The sequence below is a fragment of the Ceratotherium simum genome, unplaced genomic scaffold, assembly GCF_057802395.1.
Source record: "Ceratotherium simum simum isolate JZ-2026a unplaced genomic scaffold, ASM5780239v1 HiC_scaffold_43, whole genome shotgun sequence".
In the NCBI taxonomy this organism is placed as follows: domain Eukaryota; kingdom Metazoa; phylum Chordata; class Mammalia; order Perissodactyla; family Rhinocerotidae; genus Ceratotherium; species Ceratotherium simum.
The window spans coordinates 8,664,886-8,686,490 of NW_028261259.1; the positions used below are offsets into that span (position 1 = coordinate 8,664,886).

At 42.8% G+C, this 21,605-nt stretch overlaps 1 long non-coding RNA gene across 2 annotated transcripts; it reads left to right on the top strand.

Moving 5' to 3' along the window:
* Nucleotides 1-521: 521 nt before the first annotated feature.
* On the top strand, nt 522-20,975 carry LOC147911553 (uncharacterized). Of its 2 annotated transcripts, none has more exons than XR_015551248.1 (4): nt 522-631; nt 12,685-12,741; nt 19,810-19,923; nt 20,906-20,975. It is a non-coding gene; the product is annotated as an uncharacterized LOC147911553 (long non-coding RNA). The 2 variants fall into 2 exon arrangements; XR_015551247.1 differs by having other exon boundaries at nt 527-631; nt 19,810-19,913.
* The last annotated feature ends 630 nt before the right edge of the window (nt 20,976-21,605 follow it).

Here is a 21,605-nt window from a genome sequence, read left to right on the forward strand (position 1 = left end):
TGCAGTAAGCCAATAGCCTATTATGTCTCTTGTCAGCTCTCTGAGGATTGCAGCTGGGTGGGGCTGGCCTCAGGCACAGGAGCACCCAATTGTTTCAGGCTTTGGAAGGTGGGGCAAACCTCCTATGTGGGTCTTTGAGAAGCACAAGTCTTCTGCAGCTGACAAGCCCTGTCGCCCACAGGTCCACACACACAGTCAACACAGTCCTGCCCCGTGTGAGCGCCCCGACCTCCCCAAGCAGACCCAGTCTCTCCACGGCGGGAGCCCCACACACTCCGCCACCACCCCACACTCTCCACCCGCTCCTTGTGCACACCCTGCCCCACTCAAGTCGGCTCAGTTGCCAGGCTGCAGAGAATCCAGTCACCAATCTATGCAGGCCCATACGTTGCCTGAGGGCTTGTTGTTGGGTGGGGCCAGTCTCTAGGGTGGGCTGCCTGCCCTGGCTGAGCTGGATTAAATCAGTGGTGCTCTAGCGGGTGGAGCAGACCATGGGCTAGCAGGCCTCAGGGAGAACTCCAATGGCGTCTGTGTCAGCACGCTCGCACCAGGCCACAACAATGGCCGCCGCCAATGTCCGAGTCCCTGGAGAGGTCTCACCCCTCACCGAGATGCACTCAGGGCCTATTAGGTGAGTCTCTTGTCACCAAAGCACTGTGCACCTTTCTTTCTGGTGATGTTAGGATGCTCTCTGAGACGGGTGAGTTTGCACGCAGGCCCTTTAAGAGCCAGTTTTAGTTTCTTTGTCAACCGGGTTTTCTGGGGGTGCTCCCCAATGCTTTAGTAGCAGGCAAAGTCAGATATTATGCCGCTGGTGTCGATTGTGCTGGGTCCACAATATGCCCACAGTGGGGGCGCCCCCGGCTCAGGACCCCGCACCTCCAGGGAGGGTGCGTATCTGTGAGCTGCTCCAGGCGGCCGTGAAGCTGGGGGCTTGTGTAGGCGGTGTTTTTCTTCTCCGGAAGGGAGTCTCTGTCTCTTCCACCTCAGTTAGGATTGTCCGTTGTTGCAGGAGTTCCTCTTATCCAGTTTTCAGTTCTGTCTCGGGGGAATTTTTCCACGAGTAGTTGTAAATTGGCTGTGTCCACGGGAGGAGGTGAGTTCAGAGTCTGCCTATGCCACCATCTTGACTCCGCCTCTCCTCTATACACCTAAAATTTATACAGTGTTACAAACAAATGTTACTGCTATAAACAAAAATTAAAAATAAATAAATAAATAAATGAAGGAGTAACATGGAGCCCTGGAGAGAGAGGAGAGAGAAAGGAAGAAGAGAAGAAAACTCTCTGTTCTGAGAGAAAATATCTCAGCAAGGGAGGAGGAGAGGGGAATCACCTCCTGCAAACCTAGAGGGGGAGAGAGAAGGGGAGGAAAGTGGGAGAGAGAATCTCCCTCTGACTGTTCCCTGCAGGTTCTTAGGGCTGGCCAAATCCTTAACAAGACAGGTTGGCTGGAGAAAATCAGACCCAGCTGAAGAACATGAGTCCATGGGAGAAACTCGGGAAACTGAGTTCTCTCGCCACAATGGCAGGGAGTTTCATCTTGCATCCTCTCCTGTGCTAATGACAAAGGTGGATGTCGTGGGTGGGCCTGTGGGATGGGAGAAGGGATGAAGACGATTTTCATTCAGAGAGACATGTAAAGGTTTGTCCGACCTGTTTCCCCTGCACTGGATTCGGGTCTGGAAGGGCCGGCAGGGAGGTGACCAGGAACTTTCCTCTCTGTGGTGGGGCTGGCCCCAGGGCGGGCGTGGGGGCAGTGGGTGAAAGTGGGATGGCGTGTGAGTTGGCACTAGCCTTCGGTGGAGGCAGCGACTCAGAGGTCATGGATCTCTCTCTCTCCCCCTCTCTCTCTCTCTCTGTTTCTCTCTCTCTCTTTCTCTCCCTCGGGGAACTGAGGAGAGGAAGGTGGCGCACCCTGCCCACCTCCTCCATGGGCCCTTCTTTCTCTGACCGCTCCGGGAGTCCTGCAGGCTTGTGTTCAACCCCCACACCCCCGCACAGGCCAAGGGTGCATGCGTGACCGCCAGGGCCTAGGGCTGGCTTCAGGGGTCCTCAGTGAATGTCCCACCCTCCCGCCAGGCTCTGACTGGCGGGGGCAGACCTCTGGCGCCTCCCCACTGCAGCTGTTCCATCGCTGCCCTTCTGGACTTGGCTTCAGCTGTTGTCTCCCTCCCCTCCCCCACTCCCACACAGCTTGAAGGCCGCTTCCCTTCCTTGGAAGCATTGCTCTGGCCCTGATGGCCACAGGCGTACTGGGCTTCAAGCTCAAGGATCTGCCTGGGCCAGCTGCTTCATCCAGGGGCTCCTTTCTTCCTGGAAAGAAAAAAACATGGCCTCACCCCACGTCTGCACTTTGCGTCTGCAGCCAGGTCAGGTGTAGGATAGGCTCTCTGGAGTCAGAAAGGCAGAGACAGGCAGATGGCACCACAGGGCTAGGGAGTCAGGGCCAAGTGGGCAAGCCCTTCCGGCGACAGGTCCCAGCTTCCTCTGTGGAGTTGGGAAGGCCTGGCTTTCCTAGTGCCCAGGCCACGGCTCCGGGGAGAAATCTGCCAGGGAGGGCACGCGTGAGGCCTTCTGCCTGAGGTCGCAGGTGTCACGCGCAGGGCCACTGCAAGCCTGGCTTGGCTTCGCTGCTTCCTCCAAAGGAGGCTGGCCAACCAGCCAAACCTGGCACCTGGGCCAGGCCCCTTCCAAGGGGACGAGTTCTGGAGGACATAGCCCTGGGTACAGCTGCCAAGTCTCCTGGGGCGTGTGCTGGGCCCCCGTCAGAGGAGGAAGCAGCCTGCCAAGCGGTGTGCCAGGCCTGAGATCTGGAGGCCTTCCACACCTGGGTCCCTGTCCTGCCCAGGCCTCCCGAGGGAGGACGATGGTCGTGGTAGTGGCGTGTGAGGTGGGGCTGGCACTGAGCCTGCCCTTGGATGACCGGTGAGAGGGCGCCGGGGCATGGGCTGCCCCTGGCCAGGTCTGAGGCACCGACCCAGCTCGGGGCTGTCGGGGGCAGAGAGAGAATCCCTCTCCGCCCTTTCCCTTCAGGTTCTGATGGCTGGCCAAATCCTTAACAAAACAGGTTGGCTGGAGAAAATCAGACCCAGCTGAAGAACATGTGTCCATGGGAGAAACCTGGTAAACTGAGTTTCTCCACACAGGGTAGAGATTCTCATCTTGCATCCTCTCCTGAACTAATGACAAAGGTGTATGTCTTGGGTGGGCCTGGGGGATGAGAGAGGGGAAGAATGCCATTGTCATGTAGACGGACATGTAAAGGCTTGTCTGAACCATTTCCCCTGCACTGGGGTCAGGTCTGGAAGGGCCAGCATGGAGGTGACAAGGAACAGGCCTGTCTGTGGGGTGGCTGGCCCGGGGGCGGGTGTGGGGGTGGTGGGTGGAAGTCGGATGGCGTGTGAGTTGGGACCAGACAGTGGTGGAGGCAGCGACTCAGAGCTCAGGGGTCTCTTTCTCTCTCTCCGTCTCTCTCTCTCTGTCTCTCTCTCTCTCTCCCTGCCTCGGGGACCTGAGGAGAGTAAGGTGCTGCGCCCTGCCCACCTCGCCTACCTCTCCCATGGGCCCTTCTTTCTCTGACCGCTCCAGGAGCCCTGCGGGCTTGGGTTCAACCCCCCACACCCCCGTACAGGCCAAGGGTGCGTGCGTGATTGGCAGGGCCTAGTGCTGGCCTCGGGGGTCCTCAATGAAGGGCCCACCCACCCGCCGGGCTCTGACCAGCTGGCGCCACCCAGCTGCAGCTGTTCCTTTGCCGTCCTTCTGGACTTGGCTTCAGCTGCTGTCTCCCTCCCCTCCCCCACTCCCACTCAGCTTGAAGGCCGATTCCCTTCCTTGAAAGCATTGCTCTGGCCCTTATGGCCACAGGCGTACCGGGCTTCAAGCTCAAGGCTCTGCCTGGCCAGCTGCTTTGTCCCGTGGCTCATTTCCTGTCTCTGGAAAGACAAAGCTATGGCTTCATCCCATGCCTGCACTTTGCCAGTGTAGCCAGGCCAGGTGTAGGAAACGCTGTTGAAGTAAGAAGTGCTGAGACAGACGTATGGCACTTCAGGGCTAGGGATCCAGGGCCCTACTGGCCCTACTGGGCAATCCCTTCCCGCAACAGGTCCCAGCCTCCTCTCTGGAGTCGGGAAGGTCTGGCCTTCCTAGTCCCTGGCCATATCTCTGGGGAGAAATCCGCGTCGGAGTGTGGCATGAGGCCCTCTGCCTGAGGCCGCATGTGCCACACCCAGGGCGACATGAAGGCTGGCGCAGATCGCGTGTTCCTTCCAAAGGAGGCTTGCCTCTTGGCTCATCCACCTGCGCCGGGCCACTTTCATTGGGGGATCATGTCCGGTGGAAAGAGCCTTGGTGCCTGCTGCCAAATTTTGGGTGTGTTCTTGCCCCCTTCTGTGAAAGGAGCCACTTGGCAACTGCTGTGCCACACCTCGGGTCTTTTAGCCTCCCTCAGCTGTGTCCCTGCCATGCCCATGCTTACCTCCATGGAGGGACTACTAAGGTCTTGGCAGTTGCCAGTGGAAATAGTCATTAGAGACTTAACTTGGAGTTGTAGTAAAAGAGCATAGCATCACAGCATTGAGCTTGGGCTCTGCCATTCATGAGCTGTGTAACCTGGATGAGTTTTCTAGCCACTGTACCCAGTCTCTTCATCTATATAATTGTGAAAAGACCAACATCTACTACGTCGGGATATTTTGAGGATTATGTGTGTTAATGTATCTTCAAGCAGAGAATTAACATTCAGAGTGTAGTGCCTGGCTCAGTAGAAGTGTTTGCTGCTGTTATTATAATTATCATTATTTCATGTCCTTCACTTCCTCGTGAGTTCCCTGTAAAACCAACCATGGTCCATGGTGTCAACAGTTTTATTCCAGGCTCCTGCTTAATGGCCTGCAGAGGAATCCTCCCGCTCATAACCTCTTATTTTTATCCCAGTCTCTGGAACTCTTTCTTCTTGGCACTGAGGCACTGAATGGGGTCCCACACCCAACCCTGCATGTCCTCCATTTAATATCCCATGCTTTTGAAACACTGTTTAGTGTTTACTTGGTGGAATATACTCCCTGACATGAACAACGCATGAGAGATAGGATTTAGGAAACATTGTTCCATGTAGGGCTCTGATTTTATCATAACACAGAGTACAGTTGATCAAGGGCCAAGGTAGAGTTCCTTATTGCAAAAATCTTCAGAGATGAGGGTGTTCTAATGTGATACCACCTGAAAATAAAGCCAGCACATAAAAGCAGATGTAGTTTTAAAAGGAAAAGCACACAACTGAAAGAATTGATCCCATTACATACACTATTCTATTCGTTTAAGTATCAAATTACTGATAGGTAATAAAGAGGTGTACGGATAGTAGAATTATCAATTTCACAGAGAATTCTTTTAACAGTTGTTCATATCTTGTGTTTTACATCATTTATTAAGGTAATATTTTCATCTTTACTTTTCCTTGTGTCTCTATCTTTCTCAACTTTTCCAAGAGATATATTTATATTATCTTCTAAAATTTTAGGGAAAGTTAAAAAAAGTTATGAAACATTTGAAGTTGTTGATTTTGTATATTGGAAGGGGACTAGATTGCAAATGAATTAGTGATAATTAGAGTTTTAGTTTGGTAAAAGATGGTAGTTGGAATTGATACCAGGATGCTTGTAACCTAGTTTTTAAATCATTATTTGATATAGTTTCTAAAATGCCAGAACCGGTAATTTTAAATATAATAACATCTCATTTTAAAATATGTGTTCTTGGAGAGGGTAACTGAGGTAAGTAGACAATAATTTACTGTGGTGACTTGTTTTTCTCCAATTTATCTGTTATAAACCCAACAGCCATATAGCATTCTTTTGTCCAAATGACTTGATGGCACTTTCTTAACTTTTCTTGCTGTGACTCTAGCAATCTGGGGTCACACCACCCTCTCGCTCCTAGTCATGCTTTCAGTTGTAAGAGTAACATTGTCAATAATATGGTGACAAATTTGCACACAGTCTACTATTTACTAAAATATATATATCAATTGCAAACTTTGATAACATAATTGTTAAGGAATGAACAATTTGCAGTGCACTTAACAACTGATTGCTACACATTATTGTGTAATGACATCATGGTTAAAACCATTATTTGCAACATGTGGCCCCTTTCAATTTTATTTTAATGGAAAAGGTTCAATGACATTTTTCTTTTGAAGAAGAAAGACTTGCATTTCCTTCGTAGAAAATTATGAACTTGTTTTTAGCCCTTTTTCTTGTCTTCAGCTCTTCTTTATATTGATTACTAATTCAGATGTCCAGTTACTTCAGATTCATGGTGTTATCTCCTCTGTCTTTTTCATGGCTCTCACATTAATTTTTCCATAATCCATTCTGTGAAAGAGGTTTATCTCCATCTTCATATATTGAGGAAGGAACCGACCCTCCTTTATGTGAACTTGGAAAGAATGGCCAAGGTGATGCCTTGGTGTCCCTCCCCACCATTGAGCTGCAGAATGGCTGCAGATTCCTGTGAATCATTTGCTCACATCCTGGCTCCCTACATACTTGGCATTGTCTGTGCAGAGAACCCCAGCTTGTTACAATTGAATTTTTGAAGTCTCTAGAAGCCGGCTGAAGGATAAGACTGGCTAGAAAGGACATCAGCAAGCAGTGTACTCCAAAAGTTGGTGGCAGAAACATTAAGAAGAAGAAAACCTTTCCGTTTATCTTGTTTTCTCTTTATCTTCTGTCTTTTCATTTTCCTTTAGTTATATGGTATAAACCCTATCCACCACCAATGGTGTTTTTTTTTTTCCCTCAAAGTCCCAGTACATTGTTATATATCTTAGTTGTAGGTCAACCCATGGTGGTTCTTTTTCCTGGAGTCCCATGGCATTTTATTCATATCTCTTTCTATCAAATTATTTCCATAACTTAATTTATCTGTTTATACATATCTGTCTTCCTTGCAGACCGCCAACATTTCAAGACCTTTGGGCACATGATATATACTTAAGTATTTAAGTGAATCAATGAAGATCTCTTGTTGAATAAGATCTAAGTACATACAATACCTACTCAGCACATGAATGCAAGCATTTGAGAGAGAGTTTTGTGTCTGCTGAAACAGGCTGTGAACTAATTTAGGGGCTCAGTGCCAAGGTTACTCAATAGATTGAGAGAAAAAGAAAGAGATAATTAACTATAGTTTTAAAATTCATGGAGAACAGGAGCAGGATATCTAGGTGTGAATCAGCACTTGATCATTTTTGTTGCATCTTTGGAAAATCCAGTCCTTTATTTTTCTATGAAAATGTGACAGGCCAAGAGGGTGAACAGAGGACTGGTTTTTAGAAAGGCAACTTTGTTCCAGGAAATCCTGGAGGAAAACATATGGAAGGAGAGCTGGTAGAAACATGGCAGGAACTTTTTGTGTAGAAACCCTAAAAATTGAGTTTACATGCTGGCTGAAAGACTTGTAACCCAACATTCCTCCAATATAGGTTAGAGCATATTTTAAATATCTAGGTATATAAAAGGAATACAAAGGAACATAGATCACACTGAAAGGACTTTAGGATAGAAAAAAGAAATGAAGCTAAAGTAAACCAGCACACTAAAATGTGTTTCAGAAGGACCTGTAGTTTTTAAAGGTAGTTGGAAATTTATCACTTAGGTTTAAAGTAGAAAGGGAAAGGGGAACAATTCTCTATAATTTCATCTCCATGAGATTAAAAGCTACAGTCTGTCAGAGAAGAAAAAATTGTATGGCATCTAATGTCCAAAAAAATGTTTTGAATCGTGCCTAATGAAAGAGAGTCTGTGTGATGTAATGCGAATACAGTATCATCAACTCATTTCCAAGTTTATTACAAACACTTTAGCACACGTTTAATTGAGGTAATGCAGAATCCTATTAGGGGCCAAGGAAGAGTCTGATAGCATTCTCTCTTTCAGCTTCTCACTTGACCAAGGGAGAAAATGTTCTTGAACAGATTGACCACGTCTCCTAAAGACAATGCTCATTTTCAATTTTTCTTTTTATAAACTCATCCTGCATTTCCCCTTACTTATGCAAGCTAAAGCGTGTGTGTAGACATTCTTCATTGGCAATGAGGAGCAGATCCATACTATTAAATAATCAAATAAGCGGAACATACGGTTGGTGCCTTTTAGGAAAATTACAGGTTTAAGCCCACCCTCACTAGTGGAAGGACATGGTATACCCGAATTAAAATATCTACCATTTATTATGCAGCTAATCATGTCATGCTATTTAAATGAAAGTTAATGAATTCTTCTTCTATAAAATTGATTATATTTTAGACAAACTGATGTATAATTTTATATAAGTGCATTTTTACTTAAAATGTAAAACTCTTTAGAGTCTGCTTCATTCAGTTTTAGAGGCATATTTTGTATATTTTGGTGTGATTTTATTAATTATCCTTCATAGCAGAGAGGCACATCCTACTCTTTTTCTTGCTGCCCTCTCTCTACAAGATAAAACTCATCCAAGTTTATTTTGCTTCATAAGGCATAGGCTTACTTTGTGATGAAAAAGAGATCATTTCTGAAACATATTTGGAACTGTATGGAGCCCAGAATTTTAGACTATGCTCAGAATTTTGTGAGGTAACTTCAAAAAATGGAACATTTAAAGTTTACCAGAAAAGTTTTCTGCTACTTTGCTTAACAGTAGTTTTTTTTTTTTAACAGTTTAGTTTCTTAAATCTTTGGAAGGATGAGTGATGGATTTGGCAGGTTTAAATGTACCCTTGATAGAGCTGTCTTTGGGTTACTCTTTCAAAACAACCATCTCAGTTGATGAATATTTAATGGGGACTCTGTCAGTCACAGAGCTGAGAGAAGCAGTTCTCAAAGCTCCAGCAGGTCCTGTGAGAGGAGAGCGCTGGTAACCAGTGCCGTTCGAGTTTGGATGAGGCATGGTCTTTCTCAGGATGTTAGAACTGAGTGGAGTTCTCAGATGCAGCCCAGTGACTCTAGACCTGAGCCCTGCTCAGAAGCCAGTTGACTTGTCATTCGCTCTGAGCCTGGTGTCTTCCTTCTGCTCGTGCCCCTTTCTGCCATTTCTCATGCTTCTCCTAACCCTCTCTCTTTGCTTACACCTTCTTTCTTCTTTTTTCTCTTTTTCTTACTTTTACTCTCTATTATATTCCTTCTCCTTATCATTTTTTTCTGTCTCTTATTGTTCTCATTCATTTTCTTTTTATTTTGTAGTACAGTTACTCTGTACATCACTTTCATCTTAAAATCTTGACACTCTACAACTCCTATACTTCAGCTAGCTATATTTTTTAAAGATTTTATCTATTTTTCATTTTTCCCGCCAAAGCCCCAGTAGATAGTTGTATGTCACAGCTGCACATGCTTCCAGTTGCTGCATGTGGGACGCGGCCCCAGCATGACCAGTGAATCAGTGCATCGGTGTACCCCCGGGATCAGAACCTGGGCCAACAGCAGCGGAGCGTGCGTACTTAACAGCTAAGCCACGGGGCCGGCCCTCAGCTAGCTATTTTGAAGAGAGTATTTTGATAAATTTCTCTTAGATGTTATAACATGCTGATTCAAGGAAATAAAAACTATCACAAATGGGATGGGGATGAAGAATGAATTCAGTTCAGGTAGCCATGGAATTAGACAGAGGGAAACTGAAAGCTTAAGGGTAGGTGTTCAAAATATTTCCTGATACATCTTTGTAGTTCATTGTTGTGGTAAACTGCACACAGTCTTATTTACTGCTGGAGCCCAGATGTTTGCTCCTTGGGCCATCTCATCAGACCTGGGCCTATAGAAAAGAAGCTAGGAAACCTTGCATGCATTTCTAATGTGAAGAACTGTTAGTGTTCCACCAGGAGACACCTTGGGCTCTTCCCTGCACTATCTGAATAGAAAAAGAGGAAGAGAAGCTTTTCTCCATCTGCAAAAAACCAGGAACTTATCTTGAGTTTGAGAGGATTGGAGGTGACTGAAAACAAAAGTGTTCCTGAGTTTGGATTTGCTTTAACAAGAACTATTGGCTGGCTTTGATGTTAAAGGTCTTTATTCAAAATTGACTACCTCTAATGCTAAGTTCAGAATGGAGATTTGTCAGTATAAGAGAGAAGAATCCCTTTTTGATTATGTCACTGAAATACAGTATTTGGGGGAATGGTTATATTTGAAGGTCACTTGTTCATATTCTGTTGCCACAGTGACATCTGTTGGTAAGTGACTACTTCATGCTATTCTCGATGATTTCTGTTTGAAAGACATACTGAGCTTGATAAATAAATGGCAAGCAATAGGATATATTGGAACACATGAGGAAGCCATTTGGGGTAAAGCTAATTCAGCCTGAATTTGTTTTTCCAAAAGGATCTGTCGCCTGCACTGTGTATAAGCATTGTCATGTCCCAAAGAGAAGAGTAAATGCTCTTAAGATAAGAATGTAACTTCCCCCTCATTGACATCTCCTTAAGGATAAGCATTTCTCCCTAGGCTTGAATTTGATTGCTACAGTCATCCTGTGACCACCCAGCTCCAGACAACAGACGTGACACCAGCCATGGCCATCGAGACAGCAGATCTGCTCCCCGCTGTGTCCATCAATAGCTGTTCTGGCAGGGCAATCTGGCAGGGCTGATTTCGTGGCTATTGTAAAAGGGACATTGCAATCAATTCCGATAAATGCTCTTTGATGGTATATAACCGCTCTGTACACCCCACTTCTTTGGTGCCCTTCCTTCCTTAGGGAAGGAAGGCCACAGGCCATGGTCCTCAAAAGTTGGCTCATAATAAACTCCCCCCAATTTTGATTTATAGATTGATTATGGATTATTTACGTCGGCAAGCTGAGGTGCAGGAAGCAGTAAAGTCACAGTGGTACCCATGTTGCCTGATATAAAATCTTTCCTCCCTCTTTCCCTTCCCAGGATGTCCACTCTTCATGGTGGCACTTACTTCTCTTACAATTACTCAACAAATATTTAAACACCTACTGTATGCCAGGCTTGGGATACACTAAGGAAAAATGTTTCTACAAAATCTCTGTCTTCACAGAACTTGTTTTTGTTGGCTAAGTGAGATAATGAATAAGTAGGCAGACAAGTGAATTACTTAGTCTATCGTGTCATGATCTGTGTCAAGAAGAAGGTAAGTGGCAGGCAATGGGGAGAACTAGAGAGTGAATGGGTTGCTACTTTAATTAGAGAGAACAGGGAGGCTGGAGAAAGGCCCATAGGGAAGGGACAGAGCAGGAGGACATGCAGATATCCCAGGGCTGCAGAGATGCTGAGGAGGAACTGTGATTCGGATGTTGTTGGGCAGCAAGAAGCCAGTGTGGCTGGAACACAGTGAGCAAGAGGGGAAAGGCAGAGAAGGTTTGAGATGCCAGGGAGTGTGAGCAGATGAAAGAAGGCCCCTGGGCCCATCAAAATTGTGCTGTAAGTGAAGTGAAATCTTTCAATGTCATTTAACTATACGTTATACAATTTAAGTAGTAAATACCTTTTGTTTTTCTATAGTCTTGTCAAGCACATCAACTAAAATGCTGCTAAATTGGGAATGTCTAAATTATCCCCAGGAGTGAGTGCTGTATCTTGTCAGGCGTCTGGTCTGCACAGCAGTTGGGGGTGGGAGTGATGTGACAGTCAGGAGACGAACTCTAGTCTTCAGGTTGTCACCAACTGTTTGTGTTATGTTTCATCTGTAAAATGCAGAGGACGGAAAAGATGAGTGGTTTTCAGACTCCGATCCATGGAGCACTGGATATTCCTGAAGGCTCTTGGTTTTTGTTTGTTTGTTTGTTTTTGTGAGGAAGATCGGTCCTGAGCTAACATCTGCCACTCCTCCTCTTTTTGCTGAGAAAGACTGGCCCTGGGCTAACATCCATGCACATCTTCCTCCACTTTATATGGGATGTCATCACACAATGGCCTGACAAGTTGTGCATCGGTGCACGCCCAGGATCCGAACCGGCAAACCCTGGGCCGCTGCAGCAGAGCGCGCACACTTAACCGCTTCCCCCACGCAGCTGGCCCTGAAGGATCTTTGTTTATTTTCTTATGCTTATAAACTTCGATGCAAGCTTCACGTAGAAGAAAGTGTCCCCTAGCTTTAAAAAGATTCCTGGACCTGTTCCTCACTAAGGTTTTCCAGTATGAAGAGTTTGCACTCTCACAGACACCCAAAGGACAGACAAAAGGAGCAAGATCCCTTTTATCCGAGTGTCTCTTGTGACAGTGCTCATTGTCTCTCATTCAAACCAGAAGGTGATTTGTCAATAGTGAGATATAGCATTTGAGACCCCATCCTTCAAAATGGCTGAGTTGTCGTCCATAACTTTACAGACTTACGCTAAGTGAATAATATAAAATGTGAATGTCTCAGCAGGTACTCTCTGACACAAAATAGAAAATAGGAATTGAGAAAAGTAATTATGATTGATGTCCGTCAATAAGGGCATAGGGCTAGTCTAATTCAAAAGTAATTAAAGGCATGAGTGTCAGTCATTGTACATATTAAATATATTGAAAAGTATTCATGTTCTCATAACACAGAATTATAACTGAAAGATAAACTAGATGGTTTTGGTACTTATGGTTAAAGATATATTTTATTTAGTTTTGTTTTCCGATTGAGGAAATGAGAAAATTTATTTTTTAATATATTGCCTATCTTCTTCTTTTCCAACCTAGAATCTCAATCTGCTATTATGGAAACTCTGAAAAATATGTTCAAATGCTGTTCAACAGGTAAGAAAATCTTGTTAGGATGTCAAATCCTTTTCTCTCTTATTTATCATAAAATTGTGACAGACTCTCCTTTATCTTCCTGTCTGCCCATCTGACTAGGCAACCTTGTTTCTCTAAGCCTGCAGGGGAATCCAGTCATGTGGACGGGCATGTTTTCTTCCACTTAGACTTTGCAGAGAAAATCAGCCTTGAAGTGGAACTGAGCACATGCTTTTCAGAAGCTGCATCATTCTGTACCCAGCCAGAGCATTGGGCCTGACAATAGCTGGATCCAGCAGAAAACTGGACACTCTAGTAGATGTTATGTGGAGATGTGCCTGGCTGGACTAATAGTCACATGGATATGAGTTTTAAAAAAAATCTCTCAGAGCTTTTCCAAAATCAAATAATATTCTTAAGTTGTTGTAGTAGATTAAACATTAGTGTCTTTTTAATTTCAACAGAACCTTTTTTTTTTTTGTTACTAAAGAAGCCAAATTTCATGTCTTTTTTCTTGTTACCAAAATGGGCTTACTATTAAAAAAAAGAAACCTTCAAGAAAGGAAACACTCATATGGTATAGAAATTGTGGGTAGCAATTGCTACTTTTTTATGTAAAATCATCTGTTTTATTTATTTACACTTTCTCCCAACTGTGCTTTTGAAAATACCTTAGTATTAGAAATTACAAGTAAGAAGAGGGTGTGCTCCCTTGAGTGTGGTCCAGTAGAAGTCAGGTGACTCAGACCTGAGTTCTAGGCCCAGGTCTCTTTCTGGTTAGTGTGTGACAACGTACTTTGGCTCTCTGAAACGTAGTATTCCTTTCTGTAAAATTAAAGAATTTGATGATTTTTGAGAACTTTCCCAAATATTAAATGACTTCTCTTATAAAATGTAAAAAGATCCTTCTCAAACTTATAAATTATCAAAAATTTTTTGTAACCTTTCACGTACCAAGAACAACTGATGTCCCTTCAATTATATTGATTGAAAATAAAGATCATAAAAGTATATATTTGGTAATCTAATAAATGAATTAGCATAAAAATGAGCCAGGAAAAAATTTATGATCAATATATTACACTATGAAAGTATTACTGTTTGTTACAGTATATAAAATTATGACTCTAAAATAGTATCTTTTTGCTGTCTGTAAGTTTATATTGTTACTCATATATCACTATTAACCCTATTATGTTTTACAAGTAATAAAATGTGTTGAAAGGAAAAAACAATAAAGCAGCAGCCCTGCATTACACATGAAAGTTGTGCTCCCGCTGGAGGGAAAATGAGTATACAACATTGGTCGAGTACTTCATTTTGTAATCCACTGGTGCCTTTCAAAAATATAGCTATTATTGTCATGGTAAAGATATTCTTAAGAATAGTGCCACAAAACTGGTTTTCCAGCTTCTTTTTGTCAGAGCTGAGACCTACATCAGGCTGGGGCAATTGAAGAGGCATGAGGGACTCAGCTGAGGGTGGTTTAATTACTGTGAGATGATTAGCCAATAGCAAATAAGCCAGAGAAAGATTAAAAAGAGGTAAAGGGAAATAAAGTTGGAAATAATTAAGAAAAATAGTGCCTTCAAAATATCCTCTCATTATTTTTATAGCTTTTTATTATTTTTATTTTTTTTTGAGGCATGACTAGGATAGTATGTTAGATTTTTCTAAACCCTTATCTCCAGGGCATATATTACTGAGTTCTTCATTATAAATGATAATGCCAAAGAAAACCTGGACAAAAGTATTCTGTACTATCCACAAGGACAAAACATGTACAACATTGCTCTATATATTAAGAGTCGAGCTGTAATAGTCAAGATATATACTCATGTGTGTAAGATTATAATAATTTTCTAATTTTCTCGGGCAGTGAACCATGGTAAAATATACAGTAATGAACAGGAAACCTGAAAAACTAGGTGATTTAAAAAACCTGATGTTACAGCTAGATCATTCAAGGGTGAAATCAATTTAAATTTCACACCTTCTCCTTTCCTTGTAGCCAGTGAAGTGACTGGAAGACAGAAAACACATAAAATTAATTGAGAGTTAACAGTATTTGGAGGCAGTTGAGGTTAAGCACTCAACAATGATGTCCCTTACTTCAGGAGCCATTGTCTTTTTGTCATAAGTTTACTTTATACACGGTTTCTCTTCTTAGATTATTTCTGTATGTTTCTTAGAAGAGAGACAGGGAAGGAGAATTAACTATCAATCTACTGTGCACCGGTTCTTTTACTGTATTACCTTATGCAATTCTTACAATAATCTTTTAAGGTAACTGTTATAATTCATATTTGATAAAGAAAACCATCTTTACAAAATTGATCAAGGGTAAGAGGGAAGTGCTGAACATCAGTCCACTGGGATTATGCCTCATATTCTCTCCACTGTGATAAAAATGGTGCTTCAACATGGGTACTCACCATCTGGCTATTTAATACCGGCTCCTGCAAACAGCATTGGAAGAGATGAGATGAGAAGTTATTTCCAAAGATATTCTATTATATTTAAACTGTACTTTTTATGAGTCAGATGTCAAGACATGTTTTAGAGGCACAGAGAGCAACTGATTAGTTCACCTACACATTATTAATGTTTACTATAACTTTCGTGTACCACATCGTGTCAACTTTACCAACTTTAGTGCTTGACTGTTCTTTTTGAAAAAACTCAGAATGTCACTTTTCATGTCAAACACCTTGCTGTTTTCTTCTTATTCACTAAATGACAGTTCTGTATCTCTGTAAATTACCACTGCAGCAGGAAATGAGAGGTCTTAAGCCAGTTCGCTCTACACAAATGATGGACATAGGAGGACTTCTGCTCCATCAAGGCTGCCTGTATTATTCCGTGGCTGTAACGGGGATGTCCAGGACTGCTTAGTCAGAGGCACGAAGCAGAGTCAGAAAGCATCCTCTAAATTCTTCTTCAGCTGTGAGTTCAGACACCTGTCCTCTCACCAGAGCACACTGGAGTTTATTGAATGCGTTCTGACTCTTACTCTCTCCCTGTAGTTAATAAGTCTGGGAGCTCCATACCCCTAGAAAAAACACAAGACTCATAAAGCCTTTTCTCAACTAAACGGAGTTGAGGGCTATGGTGTTGCCCGAGAGTCTGATGCTTGAAGAAAATACAGCTGGTGTTCAGGCGGAAGGCAAGAGAGTCAGCCGCTCCCGAAGGGCTTTTATTGATGCTCCCATGGAATGAGCAAGTTTAAAAGAAAAGCACAATTCTTAAACCTCACTAACTGATTGTTTTATTTTCAAGTAATATGCTGTGAAATCTGCTCTGTCTAAAAAACCATTTCAGGCCGGCCCCATGGCTTAGCGGTTAAGTGCGTGTGCTCTGCTGCTGGCTGCCCGGGTTCAGATCCTGGGATCACACCGACGCACCACTTCTCCGGCCATGCTGAGGCTGCATCCTACGTACAGAAACTAGAAGGATGTGCACCTATGACAGACAACTATCTACTGGTGCTTTTGGGGAAAAATAAATAAATAAAATCTTTAAAAAAAAATAAATAAATAAACATTTCATAAAACTTAAACTTCTGAATTTTATTCTCTGGTATTTGAAATTATTATTAAGACTGTAAATCCTTTAACATTCTACAATATACAAATAGGCAAATATCAATTATATTCTCTAAAATGGTTTGCTCCCATGTTAAAGATTAATATATGGTAGCAAAACAGGTTACCATCTAGTGTTTAACTCATTTTTTGCTTTTGAAATTACATATAAAATTTGTGTTTTGAAGTATTTTCCTAAAACTCAACAACTTTCTGATATAAATCGACTAGATGAAAGGTAACTAAAATGAAATTTGATCTTTAAAGATTTTATTTATTTATTTTTCCCCCCAAAGCCCCAGTAGATAGTTGTATGTCATAGCTGCACATCCTTCCAGTTGCTGTATGTGGGACGCGGCCCCAGCATGGCCAGAGAAGTGGTGTGCACCCGGGATCCGAACCCGGGCTGCCAGCAGCGGAGCGCGTGCACTTAACCGCTAAGCCACGGGGACGACCTGAAATTTGATCTTTAAAACTCGAGCTTTGTGTAAGAATTGGTAATATCAGACAGTTGAAAGTTGGGTCTCTCCACATTATGATATTTATTAATTGTGAATAGCCACATCTATTACAAAGTGCTGAAAAATAAAAAGAAATTGAACAATATCAACACTCTCTTACCCCACATGTTGTACAGTTTATATGCAAATAAATTCTCAAAGGTCAGAAAAATGTTTATGATTTCAGATAACTGTTAAAATACTATCTCATTCCAGTTTTAACCTCATTTGAAATGGACTGAAAACTCTTCTCTTAGGATTTTGCTCTGATCAGTGCCCCCAGGTCCTCTCAATGCCTCATTTGATTGTAAACTTATCTGAGGAATTGAATATTCTTTTCCATTTGTTCTCTTTAAGGTATCTGTGATAGTGCTTTTTATGCAATGACCACTTGGTACAATTTATTATTAGTTTCAGAAACATGCTTATTTAGGAACAAATCAAGGAAACAGATGTGAGGAATGTGGGGTCACCTAGCTGATGGTGTTCGAGAGATTCCTCATGTGAATCTTGGCATAGAAAAGTTCAAAGGGTAAAGCAGCATTGGTCAGATCAAAAGTGTGGGGTGAACATAATTCTGAAGGAATAATGATGGAGACATAAAAACAAGAAACCCCTTGAATTACGTTGGAAGTTATTAGACACATCAAAGAGCTGGGAAAAAACATTGTTTAATGTAAGTTCTTTCTAAACTCTAAGGCAAAAAGTAACATGAATTTACATGGTAGTTATAAACCACAAAACAACAATTCAAAAGACAAGTAAACAACTAAAGTAGAAACCAGAGTGAGAAAAATAGAGGTTAAAGGAGAGATGGAAAGAGATTGTTGGGGTCAGAAAATATGGGTTAGTCATCCTTGAGGTCTCCCTCAGACTCTGCACATTCTTAGTGCTCAGTAAACACTTTGACCCCATGAGCCTGGGGAGGAGCAAAGTGACACGTGGTTGGGAGAGGAGATAATGCCGAGATACCTTTGTGGAGGCACTGAAATTGAAAATCAGTGACATTTTGCAAAGGTGTTTACCATAATATTTTAAGGATTATTCTGGAAAGTTAAGGATTTTTCTGGAATGTACGTTTTCATTTTATGGAAACTCCAACAAGCCCAGTGAAAGATTTAGACATTTCAGCTTTAGAAATAAAAAGAGGGGCCAGCCCCGTGGTGCAGCGGTTATGTGAATGCACTCCAGTGCGGTGGCCTCATGTTCACAGGTTCGGATCTCAGGTGCGCACAGACACACCGCTTGTCAAGCCATGTTGTGGCGGCATCCCATATAAAGTAGAGGAAGATGGGCACAGTTGTTAGCCCAGGGCTAATCTTCCTCAGCAAAAAGAGGAGGATTGGCATTAAAAGTTACCTCAGGGCTGATCTTCCTCACAAAAAAAAAGAAAGAAACAAAGCCATAATGGGAAATTTTTTCTGTCAGTTTTAACAATGAAAACCAGTTAGCATTTGGAAATCAGTTGCAATTTGAGATGAGAATGTGAAGAAAGATTTAGATGTCACACGTTGTTTTTGCTTCTCTGAGGCAGTAAGGCTTGCAGGGGGAATGAATTTCCATCTTTGCTCTATTGAGTTTGTGAAGGTGTAAAATTCATTTGTGCTGGGCAACACTGTTGACCTGTGGAGAAAAACAAATGGTTTAAGCAGCTGATCTAAAGGAGTAACTGAGCTTATAAAAGTTCTTAGTTTATAAAGGGTGCTTCTTCTTTACTCAACTTTACTGGACATCCATTGACCTATATGAGCAAGGTATTTGTGGTAGGTATTGAAGGAAATACAACGAATTATAGGGTTCCAAGCTCCTCCACATACGTGATATGGTTTGCAAGATGTAATTTGATGCTGCCAAGGTATTTAGTGTATGTTGTATTACAGAACCTAAAAAATATGGCAATGTTATTGAGAAATTGTAATTAAAGACAGCTTCTTAGGAGAGATGGACTAGATCAAGTCCTCAAAGAGACCACTTTGGGCAGGTGGAGGGAAGAAAGAGTGAGGATTTCAGATGGGGGAAGAGAGGAAAGGTACAAAAGTAGAAAGGAACATGGCATTTGGGCATGGGGGTGGGGAGGCCATGACAGGCACAGTCTTCCCGTGACTGAGAGGCAGCTCAGTTTCCTCCTGCAGGAGCTCAGCACTGCTTCCCATCTCCTGGCCTCCTCCACCTGCAGACCCCACGCCTGAGCCAAGGCCTATCTTATCTGGATCGCTGCCTAGTCTCCCAACAGGTCCCTTTACTTTCAGTCCTAATTTCTTCTAATCTTTCCTCCACCAAGCCTGCAGAGTTACATTCTAGAATCCAAATTTGCTTAAATCTGATATCTGCTTCGACTCTTTCAATAACTGTTCGGAGTAGCCTAGAGAACATTCAGATTCTTGAGCTGGACACGCAGGTTTTCCCTTGCTGTCCTCATCTTTACCCTCATCACCCACTCTGTCCCACATGTTTGCTTTGTTCCAGCCTTAAAAATACCACCCATTTTCTGAAAGATTTAGCATCCTTTATATCTGTCTTTTTATATGTGCTTCTTCTGTCCTCCTACCCAGTTTTTTAATCAACTTAATTCCTATTTTTTAATCTAAACTCATGTCAAATGTTCCTTTCTCTTGGAGACTTTTCCTGAGAGGTCTCCATCTAGAGATCCATTTTGATGTCCCCACTCTGGGACCATATACTTATCTACTTTTCCATAACTGTTGTTTTATTCATGTCTCATAGACAGTGAGCTCCTTAAAGCTGAGACTATCCTTCTTCTTGATAAATAAATGGCCAGCAACAGGATACATTGGAGCATATGAGGAAGCCATTTGGTGTAAAACTAATTGGGCCTGACATTGGTTTTTATTTTTTTTTCCAAAAGGGGCCTGTAGCCTCTGTTCATCCATTGTATATCCGCTTTAAACAATTAACATGTCCCAAAGACAAAAGCAATGCCCTTAAGGTGTAAATGCAACTTCCCCCACATTGGCATTTCCTTAAGGATAAACATTTCTCCCTAGGCTATGATTTGAATGTTGCGCTCATCCTGTGACCACCCAACTCGAGACAACAGCCACGCCCATGGAGACAGCAGACCTGATACCCACTGTGTCCATCAATGGAGGTGCTGACAGGTCAATGTTGAAGCTATTGTAAAAGAGACATTGCAATCACATGTGGTACATGCTCTTTGATGGTATATAACCACGCTGTACACCCCACTTCTTTGGAGTGCTCCATTTCTTTGTGAAAGGACTCTCCCGGGCTATATGGTCCTCAAAGGTTAGCTCATAGTAAACTCACCCCAAGTTGGTTTTATATATTTTTTATTGATTATTTGTGTCGACATTCTATTTGTCCCTCTAGTATCTAAACACAGTACCTGACACCTTGGGGACACTCGGAAAAAGTTTGATGAGTGAATAAGTATGTGGGAGACCACACTGGCTGGAGAAGAAGGGGCTTTTTGGGGAGTGGTGGAAAATTCCCTCATATTCCTACCATAATGGTTGAGGCTGTGGGCTTTGGACCAGTTTGTCTGGGCATCAATCCCAGTTATCCCGCTTTTAACTGGAGAAGGTGTGCAAAGTATTTACTCTCTGAGCCTTAGTTTCCTCATCTATAAAATGGGGCTACTGAGAGCTCCTGTCTCATAGGGTTTTAGCGAGATTTAAATGCATTAACTTATGTAAAGTATTTAGAAGAGCTCCTGGCACATAGTAGGCATTAACATGTTAGCTGTTGTGTTATCATTATTGCTCTTATATCTTAATGATACTCTGGTTTTGAAAAGATGTTTTCATAATATAATTGATCCTCATTATCTGTGGATTCTGTGTCTGCATACTTGCCTACTAGCTAAAATGTACTGGTAGCCCCCAAATCAACACTCACAGGGCTTTCATGTCCATTTGCAGATAAACGCAAAGTGGTGAAAAATTTGATTCACTCGAAGTGCACGTTCCCAGCTGAGGGGTACAAGGTGACTCTCTGCCCTGTTGTTTCAGCCCATACTGTAAACAAGTGTCCTTCATACAGTCTATTTAGTTCCTCATTTGTTATCTTTTTGTGCCTTGTGTTGGTGACTCGACTGTTTAATATGTCCCCCATGTGTAGTGCTGCAATGCTGCCTGGTGTTCCTCAGGGCAAGAGGCTGTGACGTGCCTTTACAGAGAAAGTATTTGTGTTCGACAAGCGTCCTTCAGACACGAGGTACAGTGCTATTAGTCTAAGTTCAATGTTAATATATCAACAATATATATTAAATAAGGTGACTTTAAAGAGAAACACACAGAGAAAAAGGTTATGTATTGATCAGTTGAAGAAAATGTGACTGAGGATTGCAGGAACATAATCCTGTATTTCCTGTAGGAGCAGTGGGTCATATTCACTGATTCAGTGTTCACAGTGACTTTGTAGAATGTCACACTGTGCATAACGAGAACTGACTGTATCTTATGTAATCCTCACATACTCCTTTATAACAGGCAGGGTAGGGAACAGAGTGTCCACATTCTACGGGCTATTACAGACCTTATGAGCCAAGTAGAGAATTTAAAATGTCTTGTGTTCAGCATAAGAGCCATGAGTTTTTGAGCAAGGAAGATCTATGATGAACTGATGTTTAAGGAAAAATTACCTGGCAAGAGACTGTAGTTTTGAGAGGAAGAGGGAGAACTGAGCCAGAAAGAAGGACCAGCTGATAACTCTCCAAGTATTCCCATTGCTAGGTGAGGAGATTCGGAGCTAAGGTGCTGATGTGATAAAGGAAAAGTAGCAGCCAAGGGATGAAATAATGGATTTGGTAACCATATAT